Source organism: Pogonomyrmex barbatus, unplaced genomic scaffold, assembly GCF_055798465.1.
Source record: "Pogonomyrmex barbatus isolate J1 unplaced genomic scaffold, ASM5579846v1 scaffold13, whole genome shotgun sequence".
Lineage (NCBI taxonomy): Eukaryota > Metazoa > Arthropoda > Insecta > Hymenoptera > Formicidae > Pogonomyrmex > Pogonomyrmex barbatus.
Window position 1 is genome coordinate 5,152,633 of NW_028297109.1, and position 25,647 is coordinate 5,178,279.

Sequence of the window (25,647 nt, forward strand, 5' to 3'; positions counted from 1 at the left end):
TTGGCTGTTAATGTATTGCTTAAAAAATAATTAAGCAACAGACAAATTTAGGATGCATTATGGCCTGTATTTTGAAACAAAAATGCACGAGAAGACGAGGTGGCCGAGTGGTTAAGGCGTTGGACTGCTAATCCAATGTGCTCTGCACGCGTGGGTTCGAATCCCATCCTCGTCGGTTGTTTTTTTTTAACATTATAAAATTTTCATATTTAATATAACTATGAACAAATAATTTTTTTATTCCATACATTTCTCTTGCATTTTTTATAAATAAATGTATTTTTTTAACATTTAAAACATGAAAAACAAATTGCGAAAAATCAGATTTGCATTTGCGTTGCCAGAATGAAATAGGATAGTAGTAAGTTGCAATATTTTAATTATATGTATGATAATATATGATATAAATATAAATTATGTTAATACATTACAATAAAAAATAATTGATTATTAATTAATAATTTAATTAATAATTTATTAATTTATTAAAGTACAATAATAATAAAATCCGTTAAAAATTTAGGCTCTAATTTTCTTCTATTCTTTATATTCAAACTTTAATTTGTTAAAATTAGAAACAAGATTTCTGATAATCTTATATATTCTGGATATTAGTTTGTTTAATAAATTACATATATTTTTTTTATCCATACAATTATTTATTTGGATAAATTTTCAATTTTTATAAATCTCTAATTTTAATTTATTAAAGCAATTTCTACAATATTGTAGCACGATCCTTTAGCCACTTATGAGAAAATTCTCCCTCAAGAAATCCTCGATAGTATAGTGGTTAGTATCCCCGCCTGTCACGCGGGAGACCGGGGTTCGATTCCCCGTCGGGGAGATTTCTTATTTTGTAATTTTCGCTTATTTGACTCAGATTCTCCTTCAAGATATTATAAAATTGTAAGAATGATGATTCTGAAATTTTTTTCATTTTTTGCATATTATAAAAAAATATTAAAATGAAAATTTACGGAAAGGAAATGAGTTGTAATCAATTACATTAATTACAAAAGGAAAAGTTTCTTCTCATCATATATTTTTATTTCACCAACCTTGAATTTGCATAACTAGCACACGGCATTCCGCAACAATTGATAATTATGAATTTCTCTAATTTTAATTTATTAAAATAATTCTATATATTATGATGTCTATGATATTACAATATGTTCGTCTAGTTGTTTACTGAGAAGCTGTCACTCAAGAAGTCCTCGATAGTATAGTGGTTAGTATCCCCGCCTGTCACGCGGGAGACCGGGGTTCGATTCCCCGTCGGGGAGATTTTTTATTTTTGTAATTTTTCATTTTGTTTGACTTGTTAGACTCTCTTTTAAAATAGTTCAAAATTATAATAAATGTCAGTTGTTCTGAAATTTTTCAAAGTCCATTTTTTGCATTATAAAAATATGTATTACAATGAGGATTATAGGATGGAAATGAGCATTAACATTAATTGGTTAACATTAATTTAATCACGAAAGAAAAATTTCTCCTCGCATATGCATTTCCATTTTCTACAAACCAAGTCCATATTTACGTAATTGGCGCATAGGATTCTGCGGCAATTAATAATTACGAATCTCTCTAATTTTAATTTATTAAAATAATTCTATATATATTATAATTTCTACGACATTACAATACGGCTGTCTTGCTGTTTATTAGGAAATTACCACTCGAAAAGTCCTCGATAGTATAGTGGTTAGTATCCCCGCCTGTCACGCGGGAGACCGGGGTTCGATTCCCCGTCGGGGAGACTTTTTATTTTCGTAATTTTTCATTTTGTTTGACTCGTTAGAGTCTCTCTTTTAAAATAATTAAAAATCGTAATACATGTCGGTTGTTCTAAAAACCTTTTTACAATTCACTTTTTGAATATATAAAAAAATTCGTCGTTAGAATCAGGAAGGATAATAAACGTGATTAATCTAATTACAAAAGGAAGATTTCTCCTCACGCATGCGTCTCGAAAGCCAAGCAACCAAGCCCGAATTCGCAATCCTGTAACTTGCACACTCCGCAACAATCGATAACGCGAGGACGCCCCCATGGCTTAGAACGGTTTACAGCGTGACGTCGTTGCTCGAATCGATGTTTATCCCGTAACGGTACGGTAACTCTTAGGCTAGAAAGCTTCATGAGATACGGCGAAAGAGAGTCTAAAGACGGTGCCAAAAAGATGCCATGGAACTTACGGCTCGAATTGATTATTCTAGACGCCACAATACGCCACTAGCAATGCTTACTGTCGCTCCGGAAATTTATCACTGTCGCATATTCTTGGTGGCTTAGTGTAAACTCACGCCTTTCCGATAGAAAGCACCGAAGGTGCTCTAAATGGAGCTGAAGTGCTTAAAAGGGACCAGATAGCAATTTGCGCGTTAGACGCGATTTACGTATTCGCTCGTACAATTGCTGGCGTACACTGGGTGTCTTGAGAAATCCATGGGTACCTTAATAGGATTCGATTCTGCCGATAATTCGTTTTCTCTTGGAAAAAGGAGAAAATAATAGAAGAACATTTAACGAATTGCGTTTTAAAAATATAGTATTCAATACGTTCGAAGAATTTTATAGAGTAATTTTTGAAAAAAAATGTAAGGAAGCAATAGGTTTATTATTTGTAATATCAGTGAAAAATATCAATTATTTGTCTCATTATTCCTTCTTTTATGTATCTGATATGTATAAATATTTAACTTGAATTTTAACTCAAGGTAATAATAATAATTGACAATTGAGAACGTTGACAAATAGAGATTATTTAAGTTTGTGTGTAATGGAAAAGAAATCTATTTTAAAAAAAGTTAAATATTTTTCTCGGGGAACACCGTATATATGGCGGTGAAATGATATTACGATCAGTAATTCTGCGACACTTGTGGCATTAATTATCCAAGAAAGTGTCTGGCGGTAGTTTCGCTTATGGTCTGCGCTTATGGCCTTATTAGGCTCTTTTTTTTCATGTGCACGCCTTATGTTTATATCATGCGATAAGGGAAAATTTATTATGCACGATAAGATCTGTACTTATCCAGGCATGTTATTTTACGAAGTTACGCGCGTTATTTTACAATTTTCTAATTAAGCACGTAATTTTGAAATATTAGATGTATTTAAGTAATTAAGAACGATGTGCCGTGAAAACTACAAACCTTGGATAATTTTGCTTATTGCACATATTATTGGATTAATAATATTAAATTAATAATATATATTTTATTTTAATTAATAATATTAAATTAATAATATATATTTTATTTTAATTAATAACATAATGATGCATATTCTCTTCGAAAATTAAGATACTTAATTAGGATTGAATACTTCAATAATGAAGAGTTGTTAAACGAATAAAAAGCTGTATTGCGTACAAATTACGTAATTATATGTAATATGCATATTGATAATTTTCTCAATTTTCTCTTATTTGCATTTGGGACGTATATATTTACTTTATCTTGACAAAGATTTCATGTTTGTGCAACAGCCCGGCTAGCTCAGTCGGTAGAGCATGAGACTCTTAATCTCAGGGTCGTGGGTTCGAGCCCCACGTTGGGCGATCTTTTTTTTTCTTTTGTTTACTTATCCTACAGATTATAAAAAATCAATTATCACATGAAAAAAAGTATAAAAATCCATATCTGTTATTTAGCTCAAATAATCTTAAGTTTATTTATATTTTTTGTATCACCTCTGTGTAATCTCTTTTTATGTTATTATATTTTTATATTTTTTCAGATTTAAACAAATTCATAATTAAATGTATTCTCTGTGTCATATTCTGGTTTTAAATTTTTTAGATTTATACAAATTCATAATTAAATATATTCTCTATATCATATTCTATTGTTAAATTTCTTCAGATTTAAACAACTTCATGATTACATTATTAATCGTAAATAATAGTACGACGAAAATAATGTAATCAAATTGTTAAATCATGATTATTATATTTTCGCTTTTTGTTCTCGGTATCTCTGATGGATATTAACAGAGGGGCGAGTGTATCTCGAGTGATTACGTCGACAAAATCTGTCGATGTAAAGAATTAACTCGTCACCAATTAGCAAATGAAATAAGTGGTGCTTGATCAATACGTGTATCGAGAAATATATTTGTCTTTACGAGCTCCGCTTTCAACTTTTGTTTGCCAAACAAAGTAGACGCACGTGAATCGAGGGGCACAGAGTATATCGAGAGTTGAACGCGTGCAGCTGTTTCGTGGTGAAATCGGGAAAGCAAACGAACCGAGCTCAAGGAAGTTGATGGATCGCAAATACGGTTGTTCAAACAATTTTACGTCTTGTTATTGCGCAACAATACGATGGTGAATATTATCGTCAGCAATATGAGATATTTCCTTTACCGTGAGGTATTGGTTCCTTTATCTATGAGCCGACAGTTAGGATCTCGCACGATTGTCTCTTCGTGTTTCTCGACAGATCTGGATCACTTGATAGGGAAAGATAAATCGAAGACGCATCGTCCGATAGGATTCTTAAGTATTATGGTACATCGATAGAGAACGATAAATATATGTCGGGCATATTGACAGAATTTATATATATATATTTATTTATATTAATCAATATCCATAGAAATTCGCGCGATGTAGATCGCGATAATTTATTTATTTATTTATATATTTATTTAAATATATATTTTTAAATATTTTTAAATACTTTAACATTATTTCTGTTGTAATTAATATTACGTTCCGCGAAATCTCGAGACGCGAAATCTCCTCCTCGAGCTTTTTCTCTTCCTTTCTCCCTTTTTCTACGATCTTTATTTAGATGAAATAAATCACAAACATCCATTTACGTCCGTAACAAAAATTGAATTCGGATACCGATCCTAAAAATAACTTTTTGGAAACGTTTCTCGACGAAATTTCGTCGAGAACGATTGGTTCCACAGCCGATCAACGAGAACGATTTCGTTCATTGACTAGCGCGTCTGGTTTGACCAGTCGAGGATATGACGAAGAGAGAGGGGTGGAAGGGAGAAAGAGGAAGGACATAGAGCGACAATTGCTTTTCCTTCTGGCAAGTAATACCACGTCTTTTCGAGGTAAAACGAGTCGTTCCGCGACGATAGATCTTGTAGAAGTACAACAATGCGTCTCGCGAATCGAATCGTCAAAAACATTTTGTTTCTAGCCTTGTCGCTACAATGATAGCAGAAGAGAGATAGTAATGATTGGTTGTACCATCCTTTCGTTCGCGGATAAAATAATAAATTCTGACGTGAGAAATGAAAATAGAAGAAGTAACTAAATCAACTACGTAAAAGTTTTTTATTTTAAAATATCCGTGTTTTGAAATTATTAGAAAATTTAAATTATTATCTGAACAATTTTTATCCGGCAGAATTGCAAATTGATTAATCGGTAATATTGAAAAGAATTAATTATTAATATTAATAATATCGAAAAGAAATAATTATTAAAGTTAAACAAAGATAAATAAGATAATCCAACCTTTTTTCCAAATTAATCATCTATAAAAATGCAAATATTCGAATATGCATTAAAGACTTTTGTTCAGGTTGAAATTTTAATATTTAGAGAACTGATCTATTTTTTTAATTTAATTTTTAACTTTTATCTCTGTCTGTGCTTTTGTCGCGCTGAAATTTCTTTTATTTCATACAAATGCATTTTTTTGCATTTTTTCAATTCTATTACGGTATTACTTTCTTTATGGCACAGACGTTTCTCTTGTATGAAACGTGTATAAGGGGCATGCACACGCTCCGCGTGTCCCATATGTTATAGTTGTTTCATCGTGAGGATTTGCGGTTCGTTTGACATAAAAGGCATGCTGTAAATCCATGGATTTCGATGAATGGCGGCTCGTCATCTCGCCGTTCCTCACATCCGTGCGATTTTCCTGATGTCGCAGCCCTCGCAGGACTCGTCAGCGTCGTCCCTTAAGCGCCTATCGTTAATCAAACGAAATTTATGCCCTCCTTGACGACTCTCGCGTAGCATAACGAGAGCGTAAATTTCACCATCGCGACACCCGATGATTGAAACCACCTTCTCGTAAAGCGCGATTACGAGAAAAAAAGGTCTGAAACTCGACGCGTAAATTTTGGATTTATTAATTGTTAAAAAATTAATTAGCGTTAAATCTTTTCGTTAAACAACATATATCTGACGGAAGAACGAAACGTCGTCTGTCAGTCTAGTTTAGCGATGAGAAATATTTACTGATGGATGAATAATGAGAAAATTATAGCGGATTTCATTTATCTATTGTGAATCAATATAAAGCACGATGCCGAATAATTTGATATAATAATGGCGCATAACGTATACCACAAATATACAATTTATGTTACGCGACCCTTGTTAAGTCGGCCGTATTCATGTTCGCTGGGGCCAATTAATTAAATAATCGCGATCGACGTGCCGCGAATTCGCGCGCGAAAATGCAGGAGCCCGTGAGTTTGATAGCGAATTGTCGAGCACCTTCCACTGCGCCCTCCACAGTAAACTCCCCCCCCCCTCTCCCCCTAGCGCAGGTACTTACTGCAAAAGGGGACATACGCGTGACTAGTTGTCGGTTTTAAAAAATAAAAGCGACAAAGAGAAAAGGAGAGAGAAGGGGAGGAAAAAAAAAGAGAACAGTCGGAGCTGCATTCGAGGGTCGTCGTGGGGCGGCACACGCCGCAAAAGATCCTGACGGAATAAATGTGCGGGGGTGCGAGCGCGCCCAAAGACGCATCGCACCCTCGCATTGCGACGCGTTTGACGTTCAACGGACCACCCCACACTCGTATGGCGCGTACTTCAGCGACGAGTCGTGGTAAATAAAAGCGGTAATTGCCGCCGCCGCACCTGTTTGCAGAACTTCACTCCGCGATTGATCGAGGCGCACTTGAGCTTCAGACAGTTCGCTAATTTTCCCTTATTCCGGAATTTTAACGAATGGATGATACTTTTATACGCTCGAGTAAAACGCTGGCTATTCTCTTTGCGAACTGTAGGAAAAGTGTGTCTGCCACACACATGTAATATAGATCTAGAAAAAAATCTTATCTTATCAGTTTTCTTAGAAATATTTTCAGATAAATACACGATTTGTCAAAAGCCATCGAACACACGCGATTACACATTGAAAGTAATTGAATAGATAAACCTTCACAAATATTTCACTGATGCAACATAAAAGAAAAATAATTAGTAGTATTTTATATGTTTTATATAATCTCTTTTGTATTATATCAATGAAATATTATTGAAAGTTTATTTGTTTGGTTACTTTTAATTTAACCAGAAAAGATAGTGTGTACTAAAACTTGTGAAGTATATGATCAAAAGAAACTATCATGACGAAAAAAGTATCTACCTCGCATCACACGCTGATGCTTCCAGCGAGAGAGAAAATTCCGAGGGCGCACAGGCGGATTCTTGGGGTTGCAAAAGGGGGGAAAATGCGCGTGTTTGGCGTCTCGTAATGTTCAGCTTACACACGCAAGTGGCAGCTGAGACGACTTTCGGACGTATGTACATACGCGCGAGTGATCGGTCGAGCACGTATTGACACGTTTGAACCCATCGAGTCAGGTTACTCGGCCCCCTTGAAATCTCGGCCCCTGAAAAGCCGAACCGGCTAGTAGGGTGTGTAAATCGGTCTTACGGCGACGTGAGCTCCGAGATGTAGCCGCTTTGCGACGGCACATGCGGGCTAGGAGGAGTTCTCTCTCTCCGAGAGGGCGGGATTTTTTTGCGCTCTCTCTTCCGGCACGCTCGGCGAAGCGCGACCGGACGAACACGCGTGGAGTCGGCGGTTTTCGCTAACGAGCCGTGAAATGAATCATATATTGTTCTAGGCAGCGCGCATCATACGCATTCACACGTGCGCCTGAAATCGGGAAGAGAGAGAGAGAGAGAGAGAGAGAGAGAGAGACCACCGGCGAGGGAAAGGAAAGCGGCTCGATTGACCGTGAAATTCGTCGCCGTCGCCGTCGTCGCACCGCGACGCGACTCTCTTCTCTTTCTCTCTCTCTCTCTCTCTCTCTCTCTCTCGAGAGAGAGAGAGAGAGAGAGAGAGCATCTATGGTGATTATTACATCGTTGCGTCTCCTCATGTTGTTGGATCGATGTGCATCGTCGAGGTGCATTCGACGCGACCCTCGAGCGATATTTCTCCTTTTTTTTCGAAATTCACTCTACTGAAGCGGAAGTAGCAATTTGTTGTAACTCCCCAAGTACTCAGATAAACTAATATTGTCGCTGTGGGTAGTAATTGATTCGTTGAAAAAATTTATAATGGTTTTGTTATATCTATAAAAGCGTATTTCTATGTAAATCTATGTAAATTTATATTCTGCGATGATTCAAATTTTTTTCTTATGCTGTTGTAATATATATATATTATCAAAAATTAGATTCTAGATTGTGATATTATTTTTATGATATCACTATGCATTTATTGGATGAAATATTACTAATTTTATTCATATTTCTATTTCGCTTTCTTATTTCGTAATTATGTCTACCACCTGAGCACTCATAAAAGACAATCTTTTTGCAGTCTTTATGGAAATGATAAATCTATTTAATTAACGCGAGCAAATGCTGCAGTATCGAAGATTTTTACGTTGCAAAACGTGCATTTTAGATATTATTTTAATTAACTATAATTAAATAATGTGCTTTTATATGAATGTTGATTTGCAGATTAATTCGGGAAATCTCACATATATTTATAGATAGATTTATATACTTTATTGTGAGAGAAATTGCAATAAATATTTAAGAAAAAGTGGAAGCAAGATTTCAGAATAAAAAGGAATGCATAAAAATATATATATGTGTTTTATAATATATATATATATATATATATATATATATATATATATATATATATATGTTGAATAAAATGGATTAGCGGAAGGATTTTTTATTTACATTTCTTAATTAAGAAAACATGTAATGAAAATGCAAGGGAAATGGGTCTTTTTTCTGGTCCATCATTCATTTCATTTTTATTATGGAAGTCCTGCTCCAGTTACCATTTCCTCAGTCCTTACACATCGGAAGTCGACCTTAATACTTTATCACTTTGCCAGTCGTTTCTCGATAAAATATTCAGAAACTTATTTGACGTTTGAAGTTTACTGTTCCGTTCCGTCCGCTCTATAACTGTTGCACATATTAATATAAGATATAAAAATAAAATAATATTTGAAAATTAATTATTTTGACATACAAGTCTCTTTATCAAGGATGTGTTTATAAGAATAATTTTATGACTTATAACAAAATAGGATGCTGGTTATAAAGAATATGTGCTGAAAATACGCACACTGTAATAAATTCAGTTACATTTTTTACATTGAGAAACAAATGTCCTTAGTTCCCCATAAAGAAACCGAAAGATACGACTTCTCCTTTAAAATCCGAAAAATGTCGGAATCTCCTGCAGCGTATAATTTTTTCCTGAGAACCGGCTATATATGAAACCGACAATTTCGGGTGGCTTTACGGAACCCGCTGAATTACGACGTCATTAAAATCTCCTTGCGCGGAGTATCCTTTGAACAATCACTCTTTCCTCTTTCTTTTGCTTTCCCCCTTGAAATCACGCGTCGTGGGTGTGCTTTGTCGATTTTATGTGATATCAGCCATTTCCGGTTTTTATGCATTTCACAATTGGCAAATTCCAGATAATTCGCGAAAAACCACCGTTCGATCAATCGCATTATTTGGCGTACACGCGCTTTTTTGCCCTATCAAATTAATAAATTCTTTTCGCATAAAATAACGCAGTGCTGTATTTCTGCATACAATTTAACAATCTAAATAATTCTCGCGTTTATTATATTTTATTCGTTTTATTATTATATTTTGCACAATCTCCCCCCCCCCCCCCCCGCCCTCTCTCTCCCGTTAATCCAAAAAGAAATCTGAAGACAGTAATTTATTCGCAGATTCATTTTTCATCACGCGTGACGTTACTTCTTCTTTCTCCATCGGTATCGATCATAATTTCAAAAATGCAGACTGTGTCTGACTGACGCAGATACCTATTTTTCGCCGTAGTAATATACTTGTACACACGATTTGCATTAAATATTTAATGCGCGCGTCACGCTGTCACGCGCGATTGCCGGCACAATTTCGCTCTCGCGACGTGAAATTTCGCGAACGAAGATCAACGGGCCGTTCGTAAATCGGGAATCACGTTCGTTCACGGCCGTTACGCTGTTACGCTGTTACGAGCACGGCGAAACAGCGGCCGGCCCGCGGTTATCGACATCTCGGCGCAATGCGTCGCGCGTGCATGTCCTCCGCCCGTTCTCCGTCAGAAAATTTCAGCCCGGGGAAAATCCGCCTAGGTCAGATTATTCCGTTATCGCGGGAGAAATCGTGGTGGCGGGATTACCCGATCACGTGCTGCACTTTACGGAAGTGAAGCTTACGCGGCGCTATCGAATCCCGATGACATCCGATAATCCCGGAATACGGGATACGAGGGCGGACGTGAGACTCCGGAAGAGAAGCCGTAATCGTATAAATCGCGATAACACTTCATGTTCTTTAATAACGACAACGTCGCCGGCGCGTCGCTGCGAGCGGAGCGGAAGAGACGTTCGCGGCGACGTCCAACTTGACTCGCTTTCACGATGAGCCGGATTTTAAAATCACCCGCATTTCGCGAACGTGACTTCTCCGGCGGAGAAGTCACTCGCAGTACAAATCGCAATAACGCTTCATATTCTTCAATAACGACAACAGAACGTCGCGTCGCTGCGAGCAGAACGGCAAGGATATTTTGTAGCGACTTGACGTTTTCACGATGATTCAGATTTTTAAATCATCGCATTTTACTTGATTTTTTTGACGTTACGTAATATACGCAATCTTTATGTATTATTACGTAAAGGGCAAAAATATGATCCTTAAAAATAAGTTAGGCTCTCCGAGCTTAAGGTCAATATTAATCACAATCGCGAGCAAATTTGTACGCTATTTAAGTATATGCTAAAATATAAAAAAAAAGAGAGAGAGAGAGAGAACCCCCGAGTCAATATATAGCACGAAAGCATTCAACCTTATTACCTGCTTATCTTCTATTCTATGCGACATTACACTCCGTATGTCAAGCGGCAGAAGTAATCGATCGATCGCGACTGCTTTGCCATTCAAGATATTTCTGACTTTCGACGAGCGAGTCAATTTTCCCGTCGACCTCACTACGTGGACCGTGCTTTTTTAATTCGCGACTGAAAAGGGACGCGGGCACAGGAAAAAGAGAACCAGGCGGAAAAAACCGGGCCGGCGTCTGCGGCTTCCGGAACGATATAATCACGCCGCAGCGGCGCATTATCCGCGGAAAAGCTGGCGCAGCTTCCGCGCTGGACGGTAGCCAGGATAAATATCAATTTTATGACGTCTACGGATACATTCTCGTTTGCCCGGGCAAAGCTCGAGTTGCCTGGCAGGCCTCGAATCCGCGGCTGGCTTGATTTACGACCGCCGATCCTCGAGTGCGTCACGTTTAACTCTAGAAATACCACGGCTATTTCTCCGTCAGGTGAAAGAACGAGATGTATTTTTTTTTTTTTTTTTCCATAAGAGTACTCCATATCGCGGTAAAAGAGTTCAAAGCTCCGGAATATAGAATTTCCGTGGCGACTGCGGATACTTTTTTGGCCGTTTATGCTTTCCGCATAAAAGGAGAACCGTGCGTCGCGAGTTTCGCGCGAGCTTTCGTTAGTTTGTGTGTTATTGGATTTCCTTTTTAGTTCGAGTATCCGTATTCCTTTTCAGTTCACAAACGCGAACTAGGTATGTACCTGTATGTACACAGTCCTCCGGCGTTACACCCGTAACTTTACGACTCTCGTAAAAGCCGTTTGATGGCGGTCGAATCTTTTTTTTTTTATGCTGAAAAGTAACGTTTTACACGGACAAGTGCGGGCCGTTAGAGAAAGCGCGCGGAATAATAGCGCGTGTGACGAAATAAATTTCATCGGGCTGCTCGGATATTAAGGATAGCCAGCTCACGTAACGCCATTGTTACGAGCTCGCCGTTACGCACGCATTGATAAGCACAAAGTAAAGTAATAAAAGTTTGATTGATGTAGTTCCGCTTAAATAATTAAATTTTTTTTTTTACTGGGAATCATTCCGCGTTTGTTACGTGCGGAAAGTAATCTATGTATCATTTGTGCTGTTGTAAATTCATATAGGTCAGTCCATTTTTAGATACACGTAGAAATATGAATAATTTATCGATTGATATATTTGTCGAATATCACGTGATAAGAATACTACTGAATTTTAATTTTTAGCCCGAAATAACGGCAGGGCGAGATGCGATTTTCAGACGGAGCAGACTTGGAAATATAGCATAAGCATAAAGGCTTGATCATTTTTTTTTTTGGATAAATGAATTTTGAACGAAACTCGATAATATTACACAGAATTTCTGGTGAGAGCGTAATCGCTTTAGCGAAACTTTGATAACGCCGCGCGCTTTAACTAGCCCGAGTCCATTATCGGTCGCGCCACTCTTCGTTATTAGATAAAAAATTAATGGCCGATCAATCACGATCAATTTCAGGAATGGCGTGGCCGGCGCGCGCGAACTGCGAAGGTAGACGGTGTTTTATCTCTATTTTCTATGCAGGACGAACGTAGACAGGCGGGGCAGAAGATATTCATACCTGACACCGATTTCTCTTGGCACGTCAAACTGTCAATTATTGTCTTATTAATCCATTACTGCGTCAAACATGGTCAAACATTTAATTATAAAGATGTATGGTGGGATAAAAAATGTTAGCCCATAAATCATCGCTCGTATCAATAATTAATACAGAGATATTACGTTAGAAGAGGTAGAAGAGAGGTAGAAAGAAAAGAAAACGCGGATAAGCATTTTGCTTTGGTAATGCGCCAAAAATATCTAGTTGCATTAATATATTGTGTGTCTCGAACGGTTGAATAATCTGCATGAATACGCGAGTTATTCTAGCATAACAATGAACCTAATTAATGCGCTAGACACAGGAATTCCTGCGTTTTGATCATAATATAGCTTGCTGATGGGAGTGCATGGTATACTCGAGTCTGATAATTAGCTCAATAGTCTAAAATCACCGAGGGTAAGAGAGAGCTCAATGAGCTTCGCCTCTAGAGAATTAAGAAAATTCATCTGTGGATTTCAACGGTAATAAATCTATTTAATAATCGCCACGCGTTCAAAAACACGTTGCAGAGCGTCTGAAATAACAAGAATAAAATAGAGTTGTGAAATAACAGGCAGAAGTAAAAATGTTTTGCATGTCGCTTCGCATGTTATATATTTGATGTAATTGTAATTCAGAATGCGATTGTCGTTCAAACGAAATTCTCGCGACCGGCATTTAGTAAGCACGGGATCTCTCGTGGCGACGTCATTTGCTCTTTTGCGCAATGTTTTTTAAGCCACGTGAGCAAGAGCTCGCTCTGTACGCCGGCGGTGGCCCGTCACTTGGAACCTCGATTTTCCGCTTCATCGAGACATCGCCAACGCAAGCCGGCCGGCCGTATGCTAATCGGGTGCACGGCGGGAATGAGCGCGGAAACGACACCCTCCGAAGAAGGGCGACACGAGGGGTGAGTCCCCCCTTCCCCCTCCGGATGATCCCTTCAACCGAATGAGTGACATCGCGCGCAGCAACAAGGGCGTGCGGATTTTATGGCTACAGCTTTTTTCTTTTCCTTTATGGATGCGACGGCGATTACGCACACGCGTCGTTCGAACGAACGGACGGACGGACGGACGGACAAACGATGACGACGTGACCGCGTGAAATTGCGTGGGCGATGCAGGATTTGCCGCATGTATCGTTGCAATCGAGGAGCGTCAAAAGGGGAATAGGTGGGTTTCGGGTGGCGTATGAATAACTGTGTGACGTAGCTATGTATGTTTCCCGCGGTTGTCGGCTTTAATAATCTTGGAAATCTCTCTGTTTGTTTTGAGGCGCCTCTAGATAAATCGCTTGAACGCTCGGGGAGAATTTAGAACCAAATGTGTTAAACGACTGTTACAAGAAGAAGCCGTATCGGGCTGTTAATTGTTTAGAAGCATGATTCGATTCGAATGACAAAATAATTAAATATCTTTTTGTAGGATAAACAACAAACAATTTGAAAAATATTAATATTCATAATTATTTTATTCTATCTTTATATTTCAATCTGCTTTCTTTGTATTTTTTTATATAATTTTTATTGTTACGTATTTTTCTTTGTAAAATGTGTTTTACTTTATCTCATCATTTTCTAAATAGCTTAATATTATAAAAAAATAAATATAAAACACGTGCACTTGAAAGAAAATTCATTTTCACAATTATTCTATCTTGATACTTCAATCTGCTTTCTTTGTATTTTTTCTTTCGTGAATATTAAATTTTTTTCCTTCTAAAATCTAATTTACTTTATCTCGTCATTTTTCAAATAGCTTCATATCCTCAAAAGAATAAATATTCTAAAGTCATATTTTTTTGAAAGCTAACACTTGAACACAAACACTTGAAAGAAGATCAATTTTTATAATTATTCTATTCTATATCTTTATTCGCTTTCTTCGTATTTTTCATAATTGTTGAATATTTTTCGCGGTAAAAATTCTTTCTTTTTTATCTTATAATTTTCTAAGTAGTTTTCGCAAATAACGCAAAAAAATTCCATTCTTATTTCGAGAAACGCAGGGAAAACGCAAGGTATAGATTTATCGTGGAATTCTATTTCATTCGGTGCACGTGACTCTCGATGCGGGAAGCGCATTTAGTTCTCCCGCGCATTCCGTAAAAATCCGGTAATTCGCGGACAGGATATGCTATTGATATCGATATCCCTTTGGGGTGCATCGCACGAACGTCGAGTAGAGGCACCCTTTCTACCCTACGGCCCTGTCGGTCTCCCCTCCCTCTTCTATCCTCTCGTCACTCGGTAGCCGGCAGCAGTGCTCAGTCTCCGCCGAGCTACCGTCGTGTCGGGAAGTAGCTCGTTTGCTCGCTTGCTCGCATCACGAGCGCGATTGATAGTGCTCAAGTGCGAGTACGTATTTGCATACATTGTGAACAGTTGTGGAAAGTTGTGAATTTGCCAGATAGTAGCGGCGCAATCACGTCGAGGCCGATGGGAGATGACGTTCGATGGAGAGAAAGGTACGATTCCGCGCGAGAGAGTTGCAACTTATAACGGAAGGGGGTTGCAACTTATGCGTAATGCGTCGCGAGATGAAACTCTCCGGTGAGAGGCCTGTCTTCGAGTCGCGGGGAATCGCGATATCCGGAGCATTCGTAAGATTTATATCGGCTTCGGAATCGACGGTATACGTCGAATAGTAATATATGCGAAAGATAAGAATACAGAAATTGGGGAGTTAGACTTTGGAAGATTCAAATCTAAGCTTAGGAATATGAACATTTTTTTTCATGTTTCATTATCTCTGTGTTCATATTCGACAAGTATGAATTCGGCGACGATATCCGCGTGATGTTCACGAATACCCTGTAATCCCGCGTGTGGAGATTGGAATTGCTCAAATATTTGCGTGCCGAGGGATTCGAATCGGATTTTATTGTACCGCGAGGTTTAGAAATGTGACGATTTTTTTTTGTGGGTTCTCGAAACATTGAATGCTACGAATAATAATACATTACTAGCAGTAATATATGCGAAAGATAAGACAGAAATTTGGGGAGCAGGCTTTGGAAGATTCAAATCTAAGCTTAGGGATATGAATTTTTTTTCATGTTTCATTGTCTCTGTGTTCTTTACGTCACGAATCGCTTTTTGTTTTGACCCTTCGGTTATCACCTTGACATATCGTTTCACATTAATATGTTGATGTCGGATGAAATAACAGAATAATTTATAAAATTACATAACATATTTGAAACCAAATTTTAATGGATCGAACTTTATCAATATGTTTTCCATGAAAATAAATTTAATAAATGCTTTATTAAGAAATTATAATAGAGATATAAAATAGCGTATACATAGGACATTTAAGAAATGAACATTTATCTCAAGGAAACTATGAAGAGAAATTCTATAATAGGAAATTTTCTACAAAATCTGTAATAGACAGATTTAATATTCACTAAAACCAAGTAAAAAATCAATATGATATTCAGACTCATAAATTTAATCTTTCAATCTTGCATTTATAAAATTCAATTTTGAAATATAAAATTATCTTTCACAATTTATGTAATGCATAATGTATAACATTGATTACGAGAATTTTTAACGATTGTTATTTAAAAATATCTCATAAATAAATTATGAATTTTTATTGATATTTTGTATTTCTACTTTGTATTGCAACTTTAAAATATTTCTAGTCACTTTTCTAACATTCAAATATATAAAACGCAGTAGAATATTTTACATATTAAAATCTACATTCAGAACAACTGTGTATTTTTTATAAGTCTAATTGCAAAATATTATTATACATACGTACAGTGGCGTGCAAACGTTTCCGGCCAATGACATTTTGTACTCTAAATAACGTACAATAAATATTTTTATGATATTTTTATAAATAATATTCTTCCATTATATTATTTCGCTGTATTATTTACCTATATCTCACATTCATACTTGATAATGTTTAAAATTTCATTAGTCACTTTTAAAATAAATTAGAGTACAAAATGTCACTGGCCGAAAACTTTGGCACGCCACTGACTATATATAGTCAATTAATTCTTAAATATAATAATTTATATTTATCGTCATTAGTAGAAATATCCTTCGCTGAATAATCTGTTTCGTTATTATTTATCGTTATTGCGTATGCATCTTCGTCGCTAATCAGGAACTATTCGTCTACTTTCTCTGCCGGAATACATCTCTCGCCCGTACGGTGTGATCGGCCGTAATTTGAGCGAAGAGATTCCTCTCGTCGATAGGATTCAGAGCGCTCCGCGGGTCGGCGCGAAGTCTCCTCGGGTAATTTCTCCGCGAATTTCTCCCGGCAATTTCTAAAAGAGGCCCTCCTCCTATTACGTGGCTCGTGACCTCGCGCGATGCGAAAAGAGAGCCCGACGAGAGAATAATAAGCCGGGTCGTCGGCGCGAATGAATGAATCCGTATAGACGCCAGAAATGGAGAGTCCGCGTTCCGTCGTGACTTTCCGCGACGGTAGAAATCGCGACGGATCGCGACGGATCGCGAACGGAACGGAAGTGGAATCCGCGTAGCGGTATGCCGCGTGTAAAAGCCTTACGTTCCCATTACATCGCGCTTCCGGTGATCAGATAGCCCGCTAGAAAGCTGAAGTCGCTTCTTCGTCATGCCTGCAGCTCGAGGGAATTTATACGCCGTAACACAATTGCGTATGCCATCTCATTATTTCACTCTTGAATATTCCTCTGTGAGAACGCGTTTGAAATTAAATCGCTCGATAACAATTGAATTTGTCAGGAAATAAGCGCGCCTAGGTGAAACTTTCGCTATTTACGAGGAGGTAAATTTTTGAAGTTTCAGAATATTTCATCGACTTGATTTTCTTTTATTAGTAAATAAGTTTACGAGAAAGAGAAGAAACGGAGAGACAGAGTTTCAGAATTCTGGAAGATAAAATATGAAGAAATTTTAAAGCTTTATTTGACATTAAAATATAATTTATCTAATGATTCATTAACTGATTACACTCTTTAAAGTTTTAATGTTTTGATCTGCTCTTAATCTCCATCTGTTTAGAAAAAAAATATTAAATATTATTTATAAGCATTTGTCGATATATTCAGGATCTAAACTAATACGAGGGCTAAATACATGTCCCAAATTGCAGTTAACGCAATCAAGTGACCCTGACCCGAGAGGCGAACCTTAACGAAGGTTCGTTCCCACGAAGGTTCGTTCTAACGAATGTGTACGTCACGGAGCTTCCCGAACTTCGAAGCGTCATAATTCGACAACGCCCACGGGCCGGAACGTCGTAATTTTCGAGCTTAATGATCCGACTCGAGTGAGCGAAATATCCCAGTGCCGTGTCTTCGACGCGATGATCGAGGTGAGTTTTTCTTGGTTCGGGGGGAGGGTTGAGCGAAACCAGACGCGAGAGAAACGCGGAACGCCGTGTTTGTTCGCGGTAAGTAAAGGGGGTGACCGCGGAGAGGGGCGCGTTTAATCGCCGCTACCCTAACTTCGACCTACGAGAACTATCACCTTCCGCTCTCTACCTTCAAGAGCGACGTACGCGAGAGTTGCAGCACTACGTCTGCAGTGCGGTGCGATGCGATGCGGCTGCGACGAAGTGCGTAACGATCGACATTCGCGCCCTTTCAGGAAACATTGCCGCCCTCTGAATATGCGCGGTTCAATGCCGACGACAATCAACCGCATGGACAGAAGTTTTTGCTGGCAAATTTAAAAATTTGCCCCAGATACAGATCTGAAAGTAATTTTGCTGAAATGTAGGATGCTTAAGATAGAAGAATAATAATAATATCGTAAAAATTTTTGCTCTTCTGACAATTTGAACGTTATAATTTTGAATGTAATAATTTTGAAGGCTCAATAAAATTATTTTCAAACCTGATCAAATTTTTAAATTTGTCAGCAAAAGTATTTTTTCCATACGTAGAGAGTGATGATGATTACTATTGTTTGCTTCTCTTTTTTCCACGTCGATGTTTCTCGCGAGTAAAATTTTCGATCTTTTGAAGGAAACGCTTTTATTCGAATAAATTTAATTTTCCGCACAATTCCAGATAAAATATTTTAAGCGCATATTTATTCGCTAGTCCTTCCAAGGACTCGACATCCGCCTATTGTCAGTAAAAATCTCCATTATTTCTTCCTTTCCTCCGTTTTCTTTTTCTTTTATATATCTAATTAAAGGCTCTTAGGATTTAATCCCGCGAAGAAAATTTTCCGTCCGGGAACGAAGAAGATATCCCGTGGGTACATTCGAGAGCTTTGACTCAGGATCGAGTGGGTGGAAGGTTATCTCATGAGATCGGAGACTGCGTTCGCAAGAGAGTGGAGGAAGGACTCGCAGAAGGGATCACGATTCGTTCAGTGGCCATAAAGGACATGTGATTGTCCCGGAAACTCCCGACAAGGGAAAGCTTTCAAATGAAACTTGATGGAGAAATTTCTAGACAGTCTATTTGCAATTGTCTTATGCCAGACATCGACATCCTTAGCCTCAATCGGTGGCGGATGTTCGTGTTTGCTCTCGTCGATAAGGATGATAAAATATTCTCGTAGGATAATTTGAGACTTGCCAATATTTGGATAAATCTTATAGTTATGTTAATAAATGAAGAGCAGAAAAATATTCCTCTTTGATTTCGTAAATTTAGAAAAGACTAAGATGGAAAAAGTAATAATTCGAGATAACTGTCTCGACAAGTTTCTCTTCCTCCTAGAAACGAAACTCGAAAATTAATGGCGCAGAAATTTACCCTTTACCCCCGAAGTAGTATTTTGTTTCGGATCCACCGAGGTTATTTCTTTAAAACGACTAACTCCCGCCGCGTGTTCGTAAAGGAAGGTGCGACGGCACCTGACTCTTCTCACACAGTTCCGGTGAGGCTGCTTTCTCCCAGGAGTAATACACATCCCTTCGCGATTCTCGCGATTATCCGGCACGGAACGGCGCAATTTTTCTCCCCCGGACGGAAACCTTACTCGACGTTTTCCCGGAGCGCGAGATAAAAACAAATCTTTCGCGTCCGTTACCGGCTGTTACGAGACTGTTTCGTCCCTTATCTGGACCATTTTCACTGACAGAGCAGATCTCGTTGCGCTATTAGGAGAACGTGATACCGACTGGACCACCCAGACAATTGGCGCGAGAGTCGAGGCTCTTGCAAAGGGATGGAAAAGGGCGTTTTCAGGGGGTGACATAATTCGTGGGAACATTTCGCAGGGAGAATGCGTTGCGAGAGAGTTGTCAAGGGTTGAGAGGCGAGGGACGAGATGCGGAGACGAATTTATCATAAGTGTGAATGTCGCGAGATAAATTGCAAACTGCCTTGATTATTATTTGAGTAAAATTCTTAAAATTCTTGTCCTTTTTCTAAATATTCTATGAAAATATAGAATCTAATATACCTCACTATTTTTTCCCTCGTGAGAAACATATTTATTTGTGATTAACAGATTTAAATATTTGAATATGAAATGATCAGATTTGAATATGAAATGAGATGTATTAAAGAATATTATTTTTTAAACGTCTACTCCTTTTTTGGTACAAAGAAAAATGGCAGCGTCTCAATTCTCAGTGGCCGGATCTTAAATTCAACCAGCGTCCCGCCATATAACTATATTGAATACTGCGAGAAAAATGGAGACAACTTTGAGAGAGGATCAAAAAGAAGAAAACAAGGAGCCAACACGAAAGTCCTCTGAAATTCCTACAAGGCGAACAGACACGAGTACCGGGCGCGGCGCGAGGCATGTCGGATCTCGAGACCTCATCCTCCGGCCGTCCCCTCGGACTTCCTCTGTCTCGGTCTTTTCTCGTTTCCTTCCTCTCCTCGTTTTCTTCATAGTGCTGAGCTGTCGCGATTTACCCGTACGGAAGCCACCCCTCGGTATATCCTTAATACGGCAGTCGGACACGCATGTCGTTTGCGCGTGTATTCGCGTAGGCTCTTCACTCCTCTCGCAAAACGTTTTTTTTTTTCTCTCCTTCCTTGAGAAGCGCGCCGTAATTTTTTGTCCAAAGAAAATTTTATTGTACACATAGGGTGTCGCGCGAATCTTTTTTATCTTCAGTTCAAAGTAGGTTCTCTTCAAGAGAAGTGTCGCGGCTTCGACAGGTAAGAAGAATTCTTAGCTTAGTTAAATTTTACAATCGCGAAAATAGCGACAGTGAAATCTTATTGGTCATTTAGAACGCGAAAATGGAATTTTTAATTTTCAATGTTACATTTATTTCCGGCCGTAAGTAACGCCGTGTTAAAATTCCGAACTTGCGGAGGAATGAGTGTTGAAGTTCGTCTTTATTCTCATCGAGCCGAATTAAAAATTCGCATCGCGGGGGGGATTATAAACTTCTCCCATTTTCCGCGTCTATTCCCGGGCGAGCAGTCACCGGCGAACTTTCCGCCGGCCGGAAAATCGCGCTCGACGAGAAATTTCGCGCTCGAGAACAACATAATACGTCGGCGAGAAGTTTTTGCACGCCGTGAGAACTTACAAGAGTCGGCGACTCGCGTCTCGCGACTTTCCTCTCTCGAGTTCGCATTTTTCACGTATCCGAATTTCCTCGGTATTCCCTCTCTCCCCTCTTTACAGTCTCAGAGGCCACTCGCGTTTCCGCCGTTTTGCTCCCGTAGCGATTTTATTTCTCATATCGCGACATTCTCTCTCGCGGTAAGAAAATATTTGCGGCGCAACGTCAGCAGTGCAATTGTGATACGTCTCGATTTTTTTTCTTTCCTATCTTTTTTTTTTTTTTTCGCTACTTCTGTGTATATCGATAATGCTTTTTCCAACATTTTTCCGGGAGCACGGAAAATGCCTGCCTGCGATGTTCCCGTAATGAAACCGCGTTTATTCTCGAGAAAGAACGTCGATGAAATCATAAAGAAAGAAAAGTACTGGCGAATAACAAGGGATTGAAGAAAAAAAACTGTGAACTCGAATGATGATAAGAGAAAGGATAAAACCAGGAAGGAAATAGGAAGGGATATTGTAATAAAATACAGATGAGCTTTTTATTTGTCAGCTTTTATTTATCGCGAATCGATGTATATATCTTATATCTTATTATATATCGTATATATATCTTATTATATACATCGATTATTATATATATTATTATATCGTACATATAACGACGGACTTGTAAACCGGCGTTATGGAAATAAATTCATTTAAATATTGCGCCAGTGAAATACATCAATAATTTAAACGCATTGAGATTTGTTTATATGATCCAATATGGGAATAAATTAAGGTGGTTATTTTTACACGGCCGTCATTTTGCGCCCGAATGTCATCGAAAATATGGAAGCTGCTCCCTTTTTCTGTCATGTCGAACGATTGATTGGACTACCTTGAAGTTTGTCGCCTTATATAGGAAGGATCATTTCGTGGACTACTTATTATGCGGCTTAATGGCCCGACGGAAACGTGTCGCACATAAGAATCGCTTCGTTCGACGAACGTTACGGAGATACTCATAATTTACGGGGACGCAAGCCTCTGACAGCGGTCGACTGTAATGAATCGTAATAAGTCCTCGATCATTACGCAATTATGCCCGATTATGCGATTCGCTGCTTCGTCCATTAGCGCGATCGGTATTATAATTAGCATAAAGGCTCGGTCCTCTGATGACGCTGTACACGCAAAGATATAGCTGAAGAATTATGAAACGCGGGCAGTAATATTTTTTATAGTTGCTTAAAAGGTTATCAATCGTATTTAACCAACAATTAGTGTACTCTTAATTTCGCGTAAATTACGTTTTCGACAAATTTTCGATCGAAAAAGTCGTGTGATATTATAAAATATCAATTTCCTCATTACCTGATTCTTACACGAAAAAGGACAGTTTGCTAAAGGAAAAATTTAGCCAGGTCTGAAAATAACTTTGTTGAATCATCAAAGTAATTTTAGGATATTTAAATTGGTGACTGAAATATCCAAAATTTTTAATAATAATGCTTAAATGCGTCTAACTATTTTGGTGACCCAATAAAATTATTATTCTTTATTTAGATTAATATTAATGTAAATTATTAAAATGTAAACAATAACATTTATATATTAAATCAAATTTATCATTTTCAAATTTGTATTCGACCAAAGTTTTAAATACTCTAGCAAAAGCATTTTATACACATTTGTTTTTATAGTTTCATAATTTTTTTATTTATTATAATCATAACTATGATATATAAATATAATGTAGAGTAAATAATACATAGCGAAGTGGTTTTTTTTATGCGGAACTATCATGTCTCGTTTGACTATATCTATAATTGAGAACGAATGCGGCGGAAGATTACCAATTAGCGCGATCGACCGACCGCCGGCTCGGATAGACCGATATCGATGGAAGACAAGAGTGATGCGGTGATGCTAATGTAAGGCTTTGTTATGATATCGCACGGCAGGAAAGTGCATCCAGCACGCCGGTCGGATGCGATTATTATCGTGGCATCGAATTTCATCGTAAAGCGCTTTCTCCTCGTCTCTCGTATCTCGAGCCCATCCCGGCTGCATCGTCATTAGGGTCTCGTTGCATCGTGTTTCTCATTGCAACAGCGTTCTCCCAAATGACGTATCATTCGGTCGCAATTTATTCCGCGTCACCGAGACCCGGTTTTATTCGCGTCCTCGTGTCACAGCAGGAATTTCAAACCACCACCGAGGCTCACAATGAGGCTCTGAAAGTGACGTTTAGCCGGTCTTTAAAGTCGAGTCGCGTTTAGCGGTTATCTCTATTTTATAGAAAATATTTTAAACGCCGTCGGCACAGAGAGAATCATTTATTTTGCGAAAGAGCTCGAAACAATAATCTTTTTCGGCCTCGGGATCTGTCATCCGGGCCGGTAGATGAATCCGCGTTTGTCGAGCGCGGCGCGGCCATCCTAACAATTGCTCTTATTTAGCGTCCGGGAAAAAGAATTCCATCGCTGTATAAGCTAACACAAGACTCGCCATTGTGCGAGGGCCGCTTATCAATTTGTCGTGCGGGCCCCGGTAGTATTTGCAGTAACAATCAGACCGCCGACGAGAGTGTCGGGCGAGCGAAAAGCGGATTGTCCTATTGTTTTTGCGCGGACAATGCCGGGTGCAGCGGGGTGGCTGATTTAAATTAGTCCCCGAGAAGGAGGGGTGACGCTACAAATTTCGGCAAGGGGGGGACGCCTCTTGCTATTTCCCCTGACGTATCCTGATTAATGTTTCATTTAAATTCACGAGCGTGCTATCGCCGCAGTTGCCGTTGCCGTTGCTGTTGCCGTTGCTGTTGCTGTCGGGAAAACCGTGAGGCAACCGAAACAAAACGAGTCGCGTACCGTGGCATCCCTTCGGAGCCGATTCCGCGCACCCTTAATCGCCCTTAATTCTTATTAATGGCTTTTAACGTGCCTCAGAGATAATAAGCGACGGTAATCGGTGTAGCTCTGCATAACTCCCAGCTGCTCGTTCGATCGAAAATTTCCAATCTACCATCCACAGTGACTTCATTCATTCAACTCCGAACAATAAATCGGGCATAAGAGAATAATCTTCCCGCGAGAGAGATACGTTGAGGCGACGTAAATTGAATTGCGCGCGTTTACGAAATGTTTGCGATTGACTTCGGGCCCTTCTATAATTGGATCGAGCCCTGGAAGGGATACCTCGAATTCCGGTCTCTCTCTCTCTCTCAATCGTGATTCTGTCGGTGGATCGAACAAAAGTCCATTCGCGCTTTGATAAACTATGCTGCCGGTCAGAATCACGCTACGCACTTGCACGATAGCCAGCTGGAATCAAAGGAATTAGTTTATTCGATTCTCCGAATGACGGCCGCTCGATCGTTCCCGCTGGTCAATAGCCAAGCGAGAACGAGCTCAGCTGCGTGTGTATTTTGCACCGTAAGAAAAATTCCTCGAAAGACTCCTTCCTACGTCATCTTTTCTTTGAACAATTGAAAGTCTAGATATTTCGTCTAGATATTTCAGTTGCGAGAACATTATTATTTAATATATCTTACTCTTCTCTTGAAAAAAAAATTTCGTTTTTCTTTTCTTGAAAAAAAATTTTATTGTACCATCAAAATAATTAGGTAGGTAGGTGCTTAAATGATGATACTGCAACAATTTTTGATATCTAGTAATATCTAGTAAGCACTTTCAACATTTTATGAATATTTTGACGGTCTAACAAAATTATTATTTTCAGATCTATATCTAATCAACTTTTTAGATATTTTATTATCAAATTCTTTTTGTGCATAATTGAAGAAAAGACACTCAAAAGGACAATTTTGCTTTTTGATTATAATTATTCCTGTTTGGATTTTATCTGCAACAAGAAGTAATTCTCTTAGTTCTATCTCTTATCGGACATTCGGAGCCAGATAGTCGATCTGGAATCTTAATGACGTTGCCCTTTTTATACATCATACTTTTTTTAAACAATTGAGAATATCGTCTAGATAATTGCAAGATAAACATTATTATTTAATATATCTTTATAGGTTTTTTCTCTTGAAAAAAAATTTCATTGGGCCATCAAAATAATTATGAGAACGCTTGTAAGTGATGATATTGCAACTATTTTTGATATCTTGGTAAACAATTTGAATATTTTGACGATTCAACAAAATTATTTTCAGATCTAACTAAATTTTTAGATACTTTGGCAAATTCTTTTTATACATAATTGAAGAAAAAGTTCTGATGAAGGGGCAGCTTTGTTTTTCGATTACAGCTGCTTGCTCGGATTTTGTCTGTAGCAAGAAGTGAATTCGTCTCACAGTTCCTTGTTTGGATTTTATCTGAAACGAGAATTCCTCTCTTAGTTCTGTCTCTTATCGTACATCCGGAGCCGGATGGTCGATAGGAATTCTAACGACATTGTCGCGATCAGTTCGCGCGGAACAATCCAGCAATCGCGTGTTCCACGCTCCATTCCGTCAT

At 38.3% G+C, this 25,647-nt stretch overlaps 1 protein-coding gene and 5 non-coding genes across 10 annotated transcripts in view; all 6 read left to right on the plus strand.

Moving 5' to 3' along the window:
• Positions 1 to 25,647, plus strand: part of LOC105429904 (uncharacterized) — an 82,218-nt gene that overhangs the window by 12,653 nt on the left and 43,918 nt on the right. For 2 of the 5 annotated variants that reach the window (XM_011643151.3, XM_011643153.3), the window contains exon 1: positions 14,987 to 15,192. The exons of 2 other annotated variants lie outside the window; for them this stretch is intronic. The gene's annotated coding sequence lies outside the window, so the exon portion shown is untranslated. Of the gene's footprint in view, positions 1 to 14,986; positions 15,193 to 17,837; positions 18,060 to 25,647 lie in introns of those variants that run through there. One more of the 5 variants, XM_011643152.3, reaches the window with a different exon arrangement.
• TRNAS-GCU (transfer RNA serine (anticodon GCU)) lies at positions 94 to 175 on the plus strand. The gene has a single exon. It is a non-coding gene; the product is annotated as a tRNA-Ser (tRNA).
• TRNAD-GUC (transfer RNA aspartic acid (anticodon GUC)) lies at positions 776 to 847 on the plus strand. The gene has a single exon. It is a non-coding gene; the product is annotated as a tRNA-Asp (tRNA).
• On the plus strand, positions 1,218 to 1,289 carry TRNAD-GUC (transfer RNA aspartic acid (anticodon GUC)). Its single transcript has one exon. It is a non-coding gene; the product is annotated as a tRNA-Asp (tRNA).
• Positions 1,694 to 1,765, plus strand: TRNAD-GUC (transfer RNA aspartic acid (anticodon GUC)). Its single transcript has one exon. It is a non-coding gene; the product is annotated as a tRNA-Asp (tRNA).
• TRNAK-CUU (transfer RNA lysine (anticodon CUU)) lies at positions 3,499 to 3,571 on the plus strand. The gene has a single exon. It is a non-coding gene; the product is annotated as a tRNA-Lys (tRNA).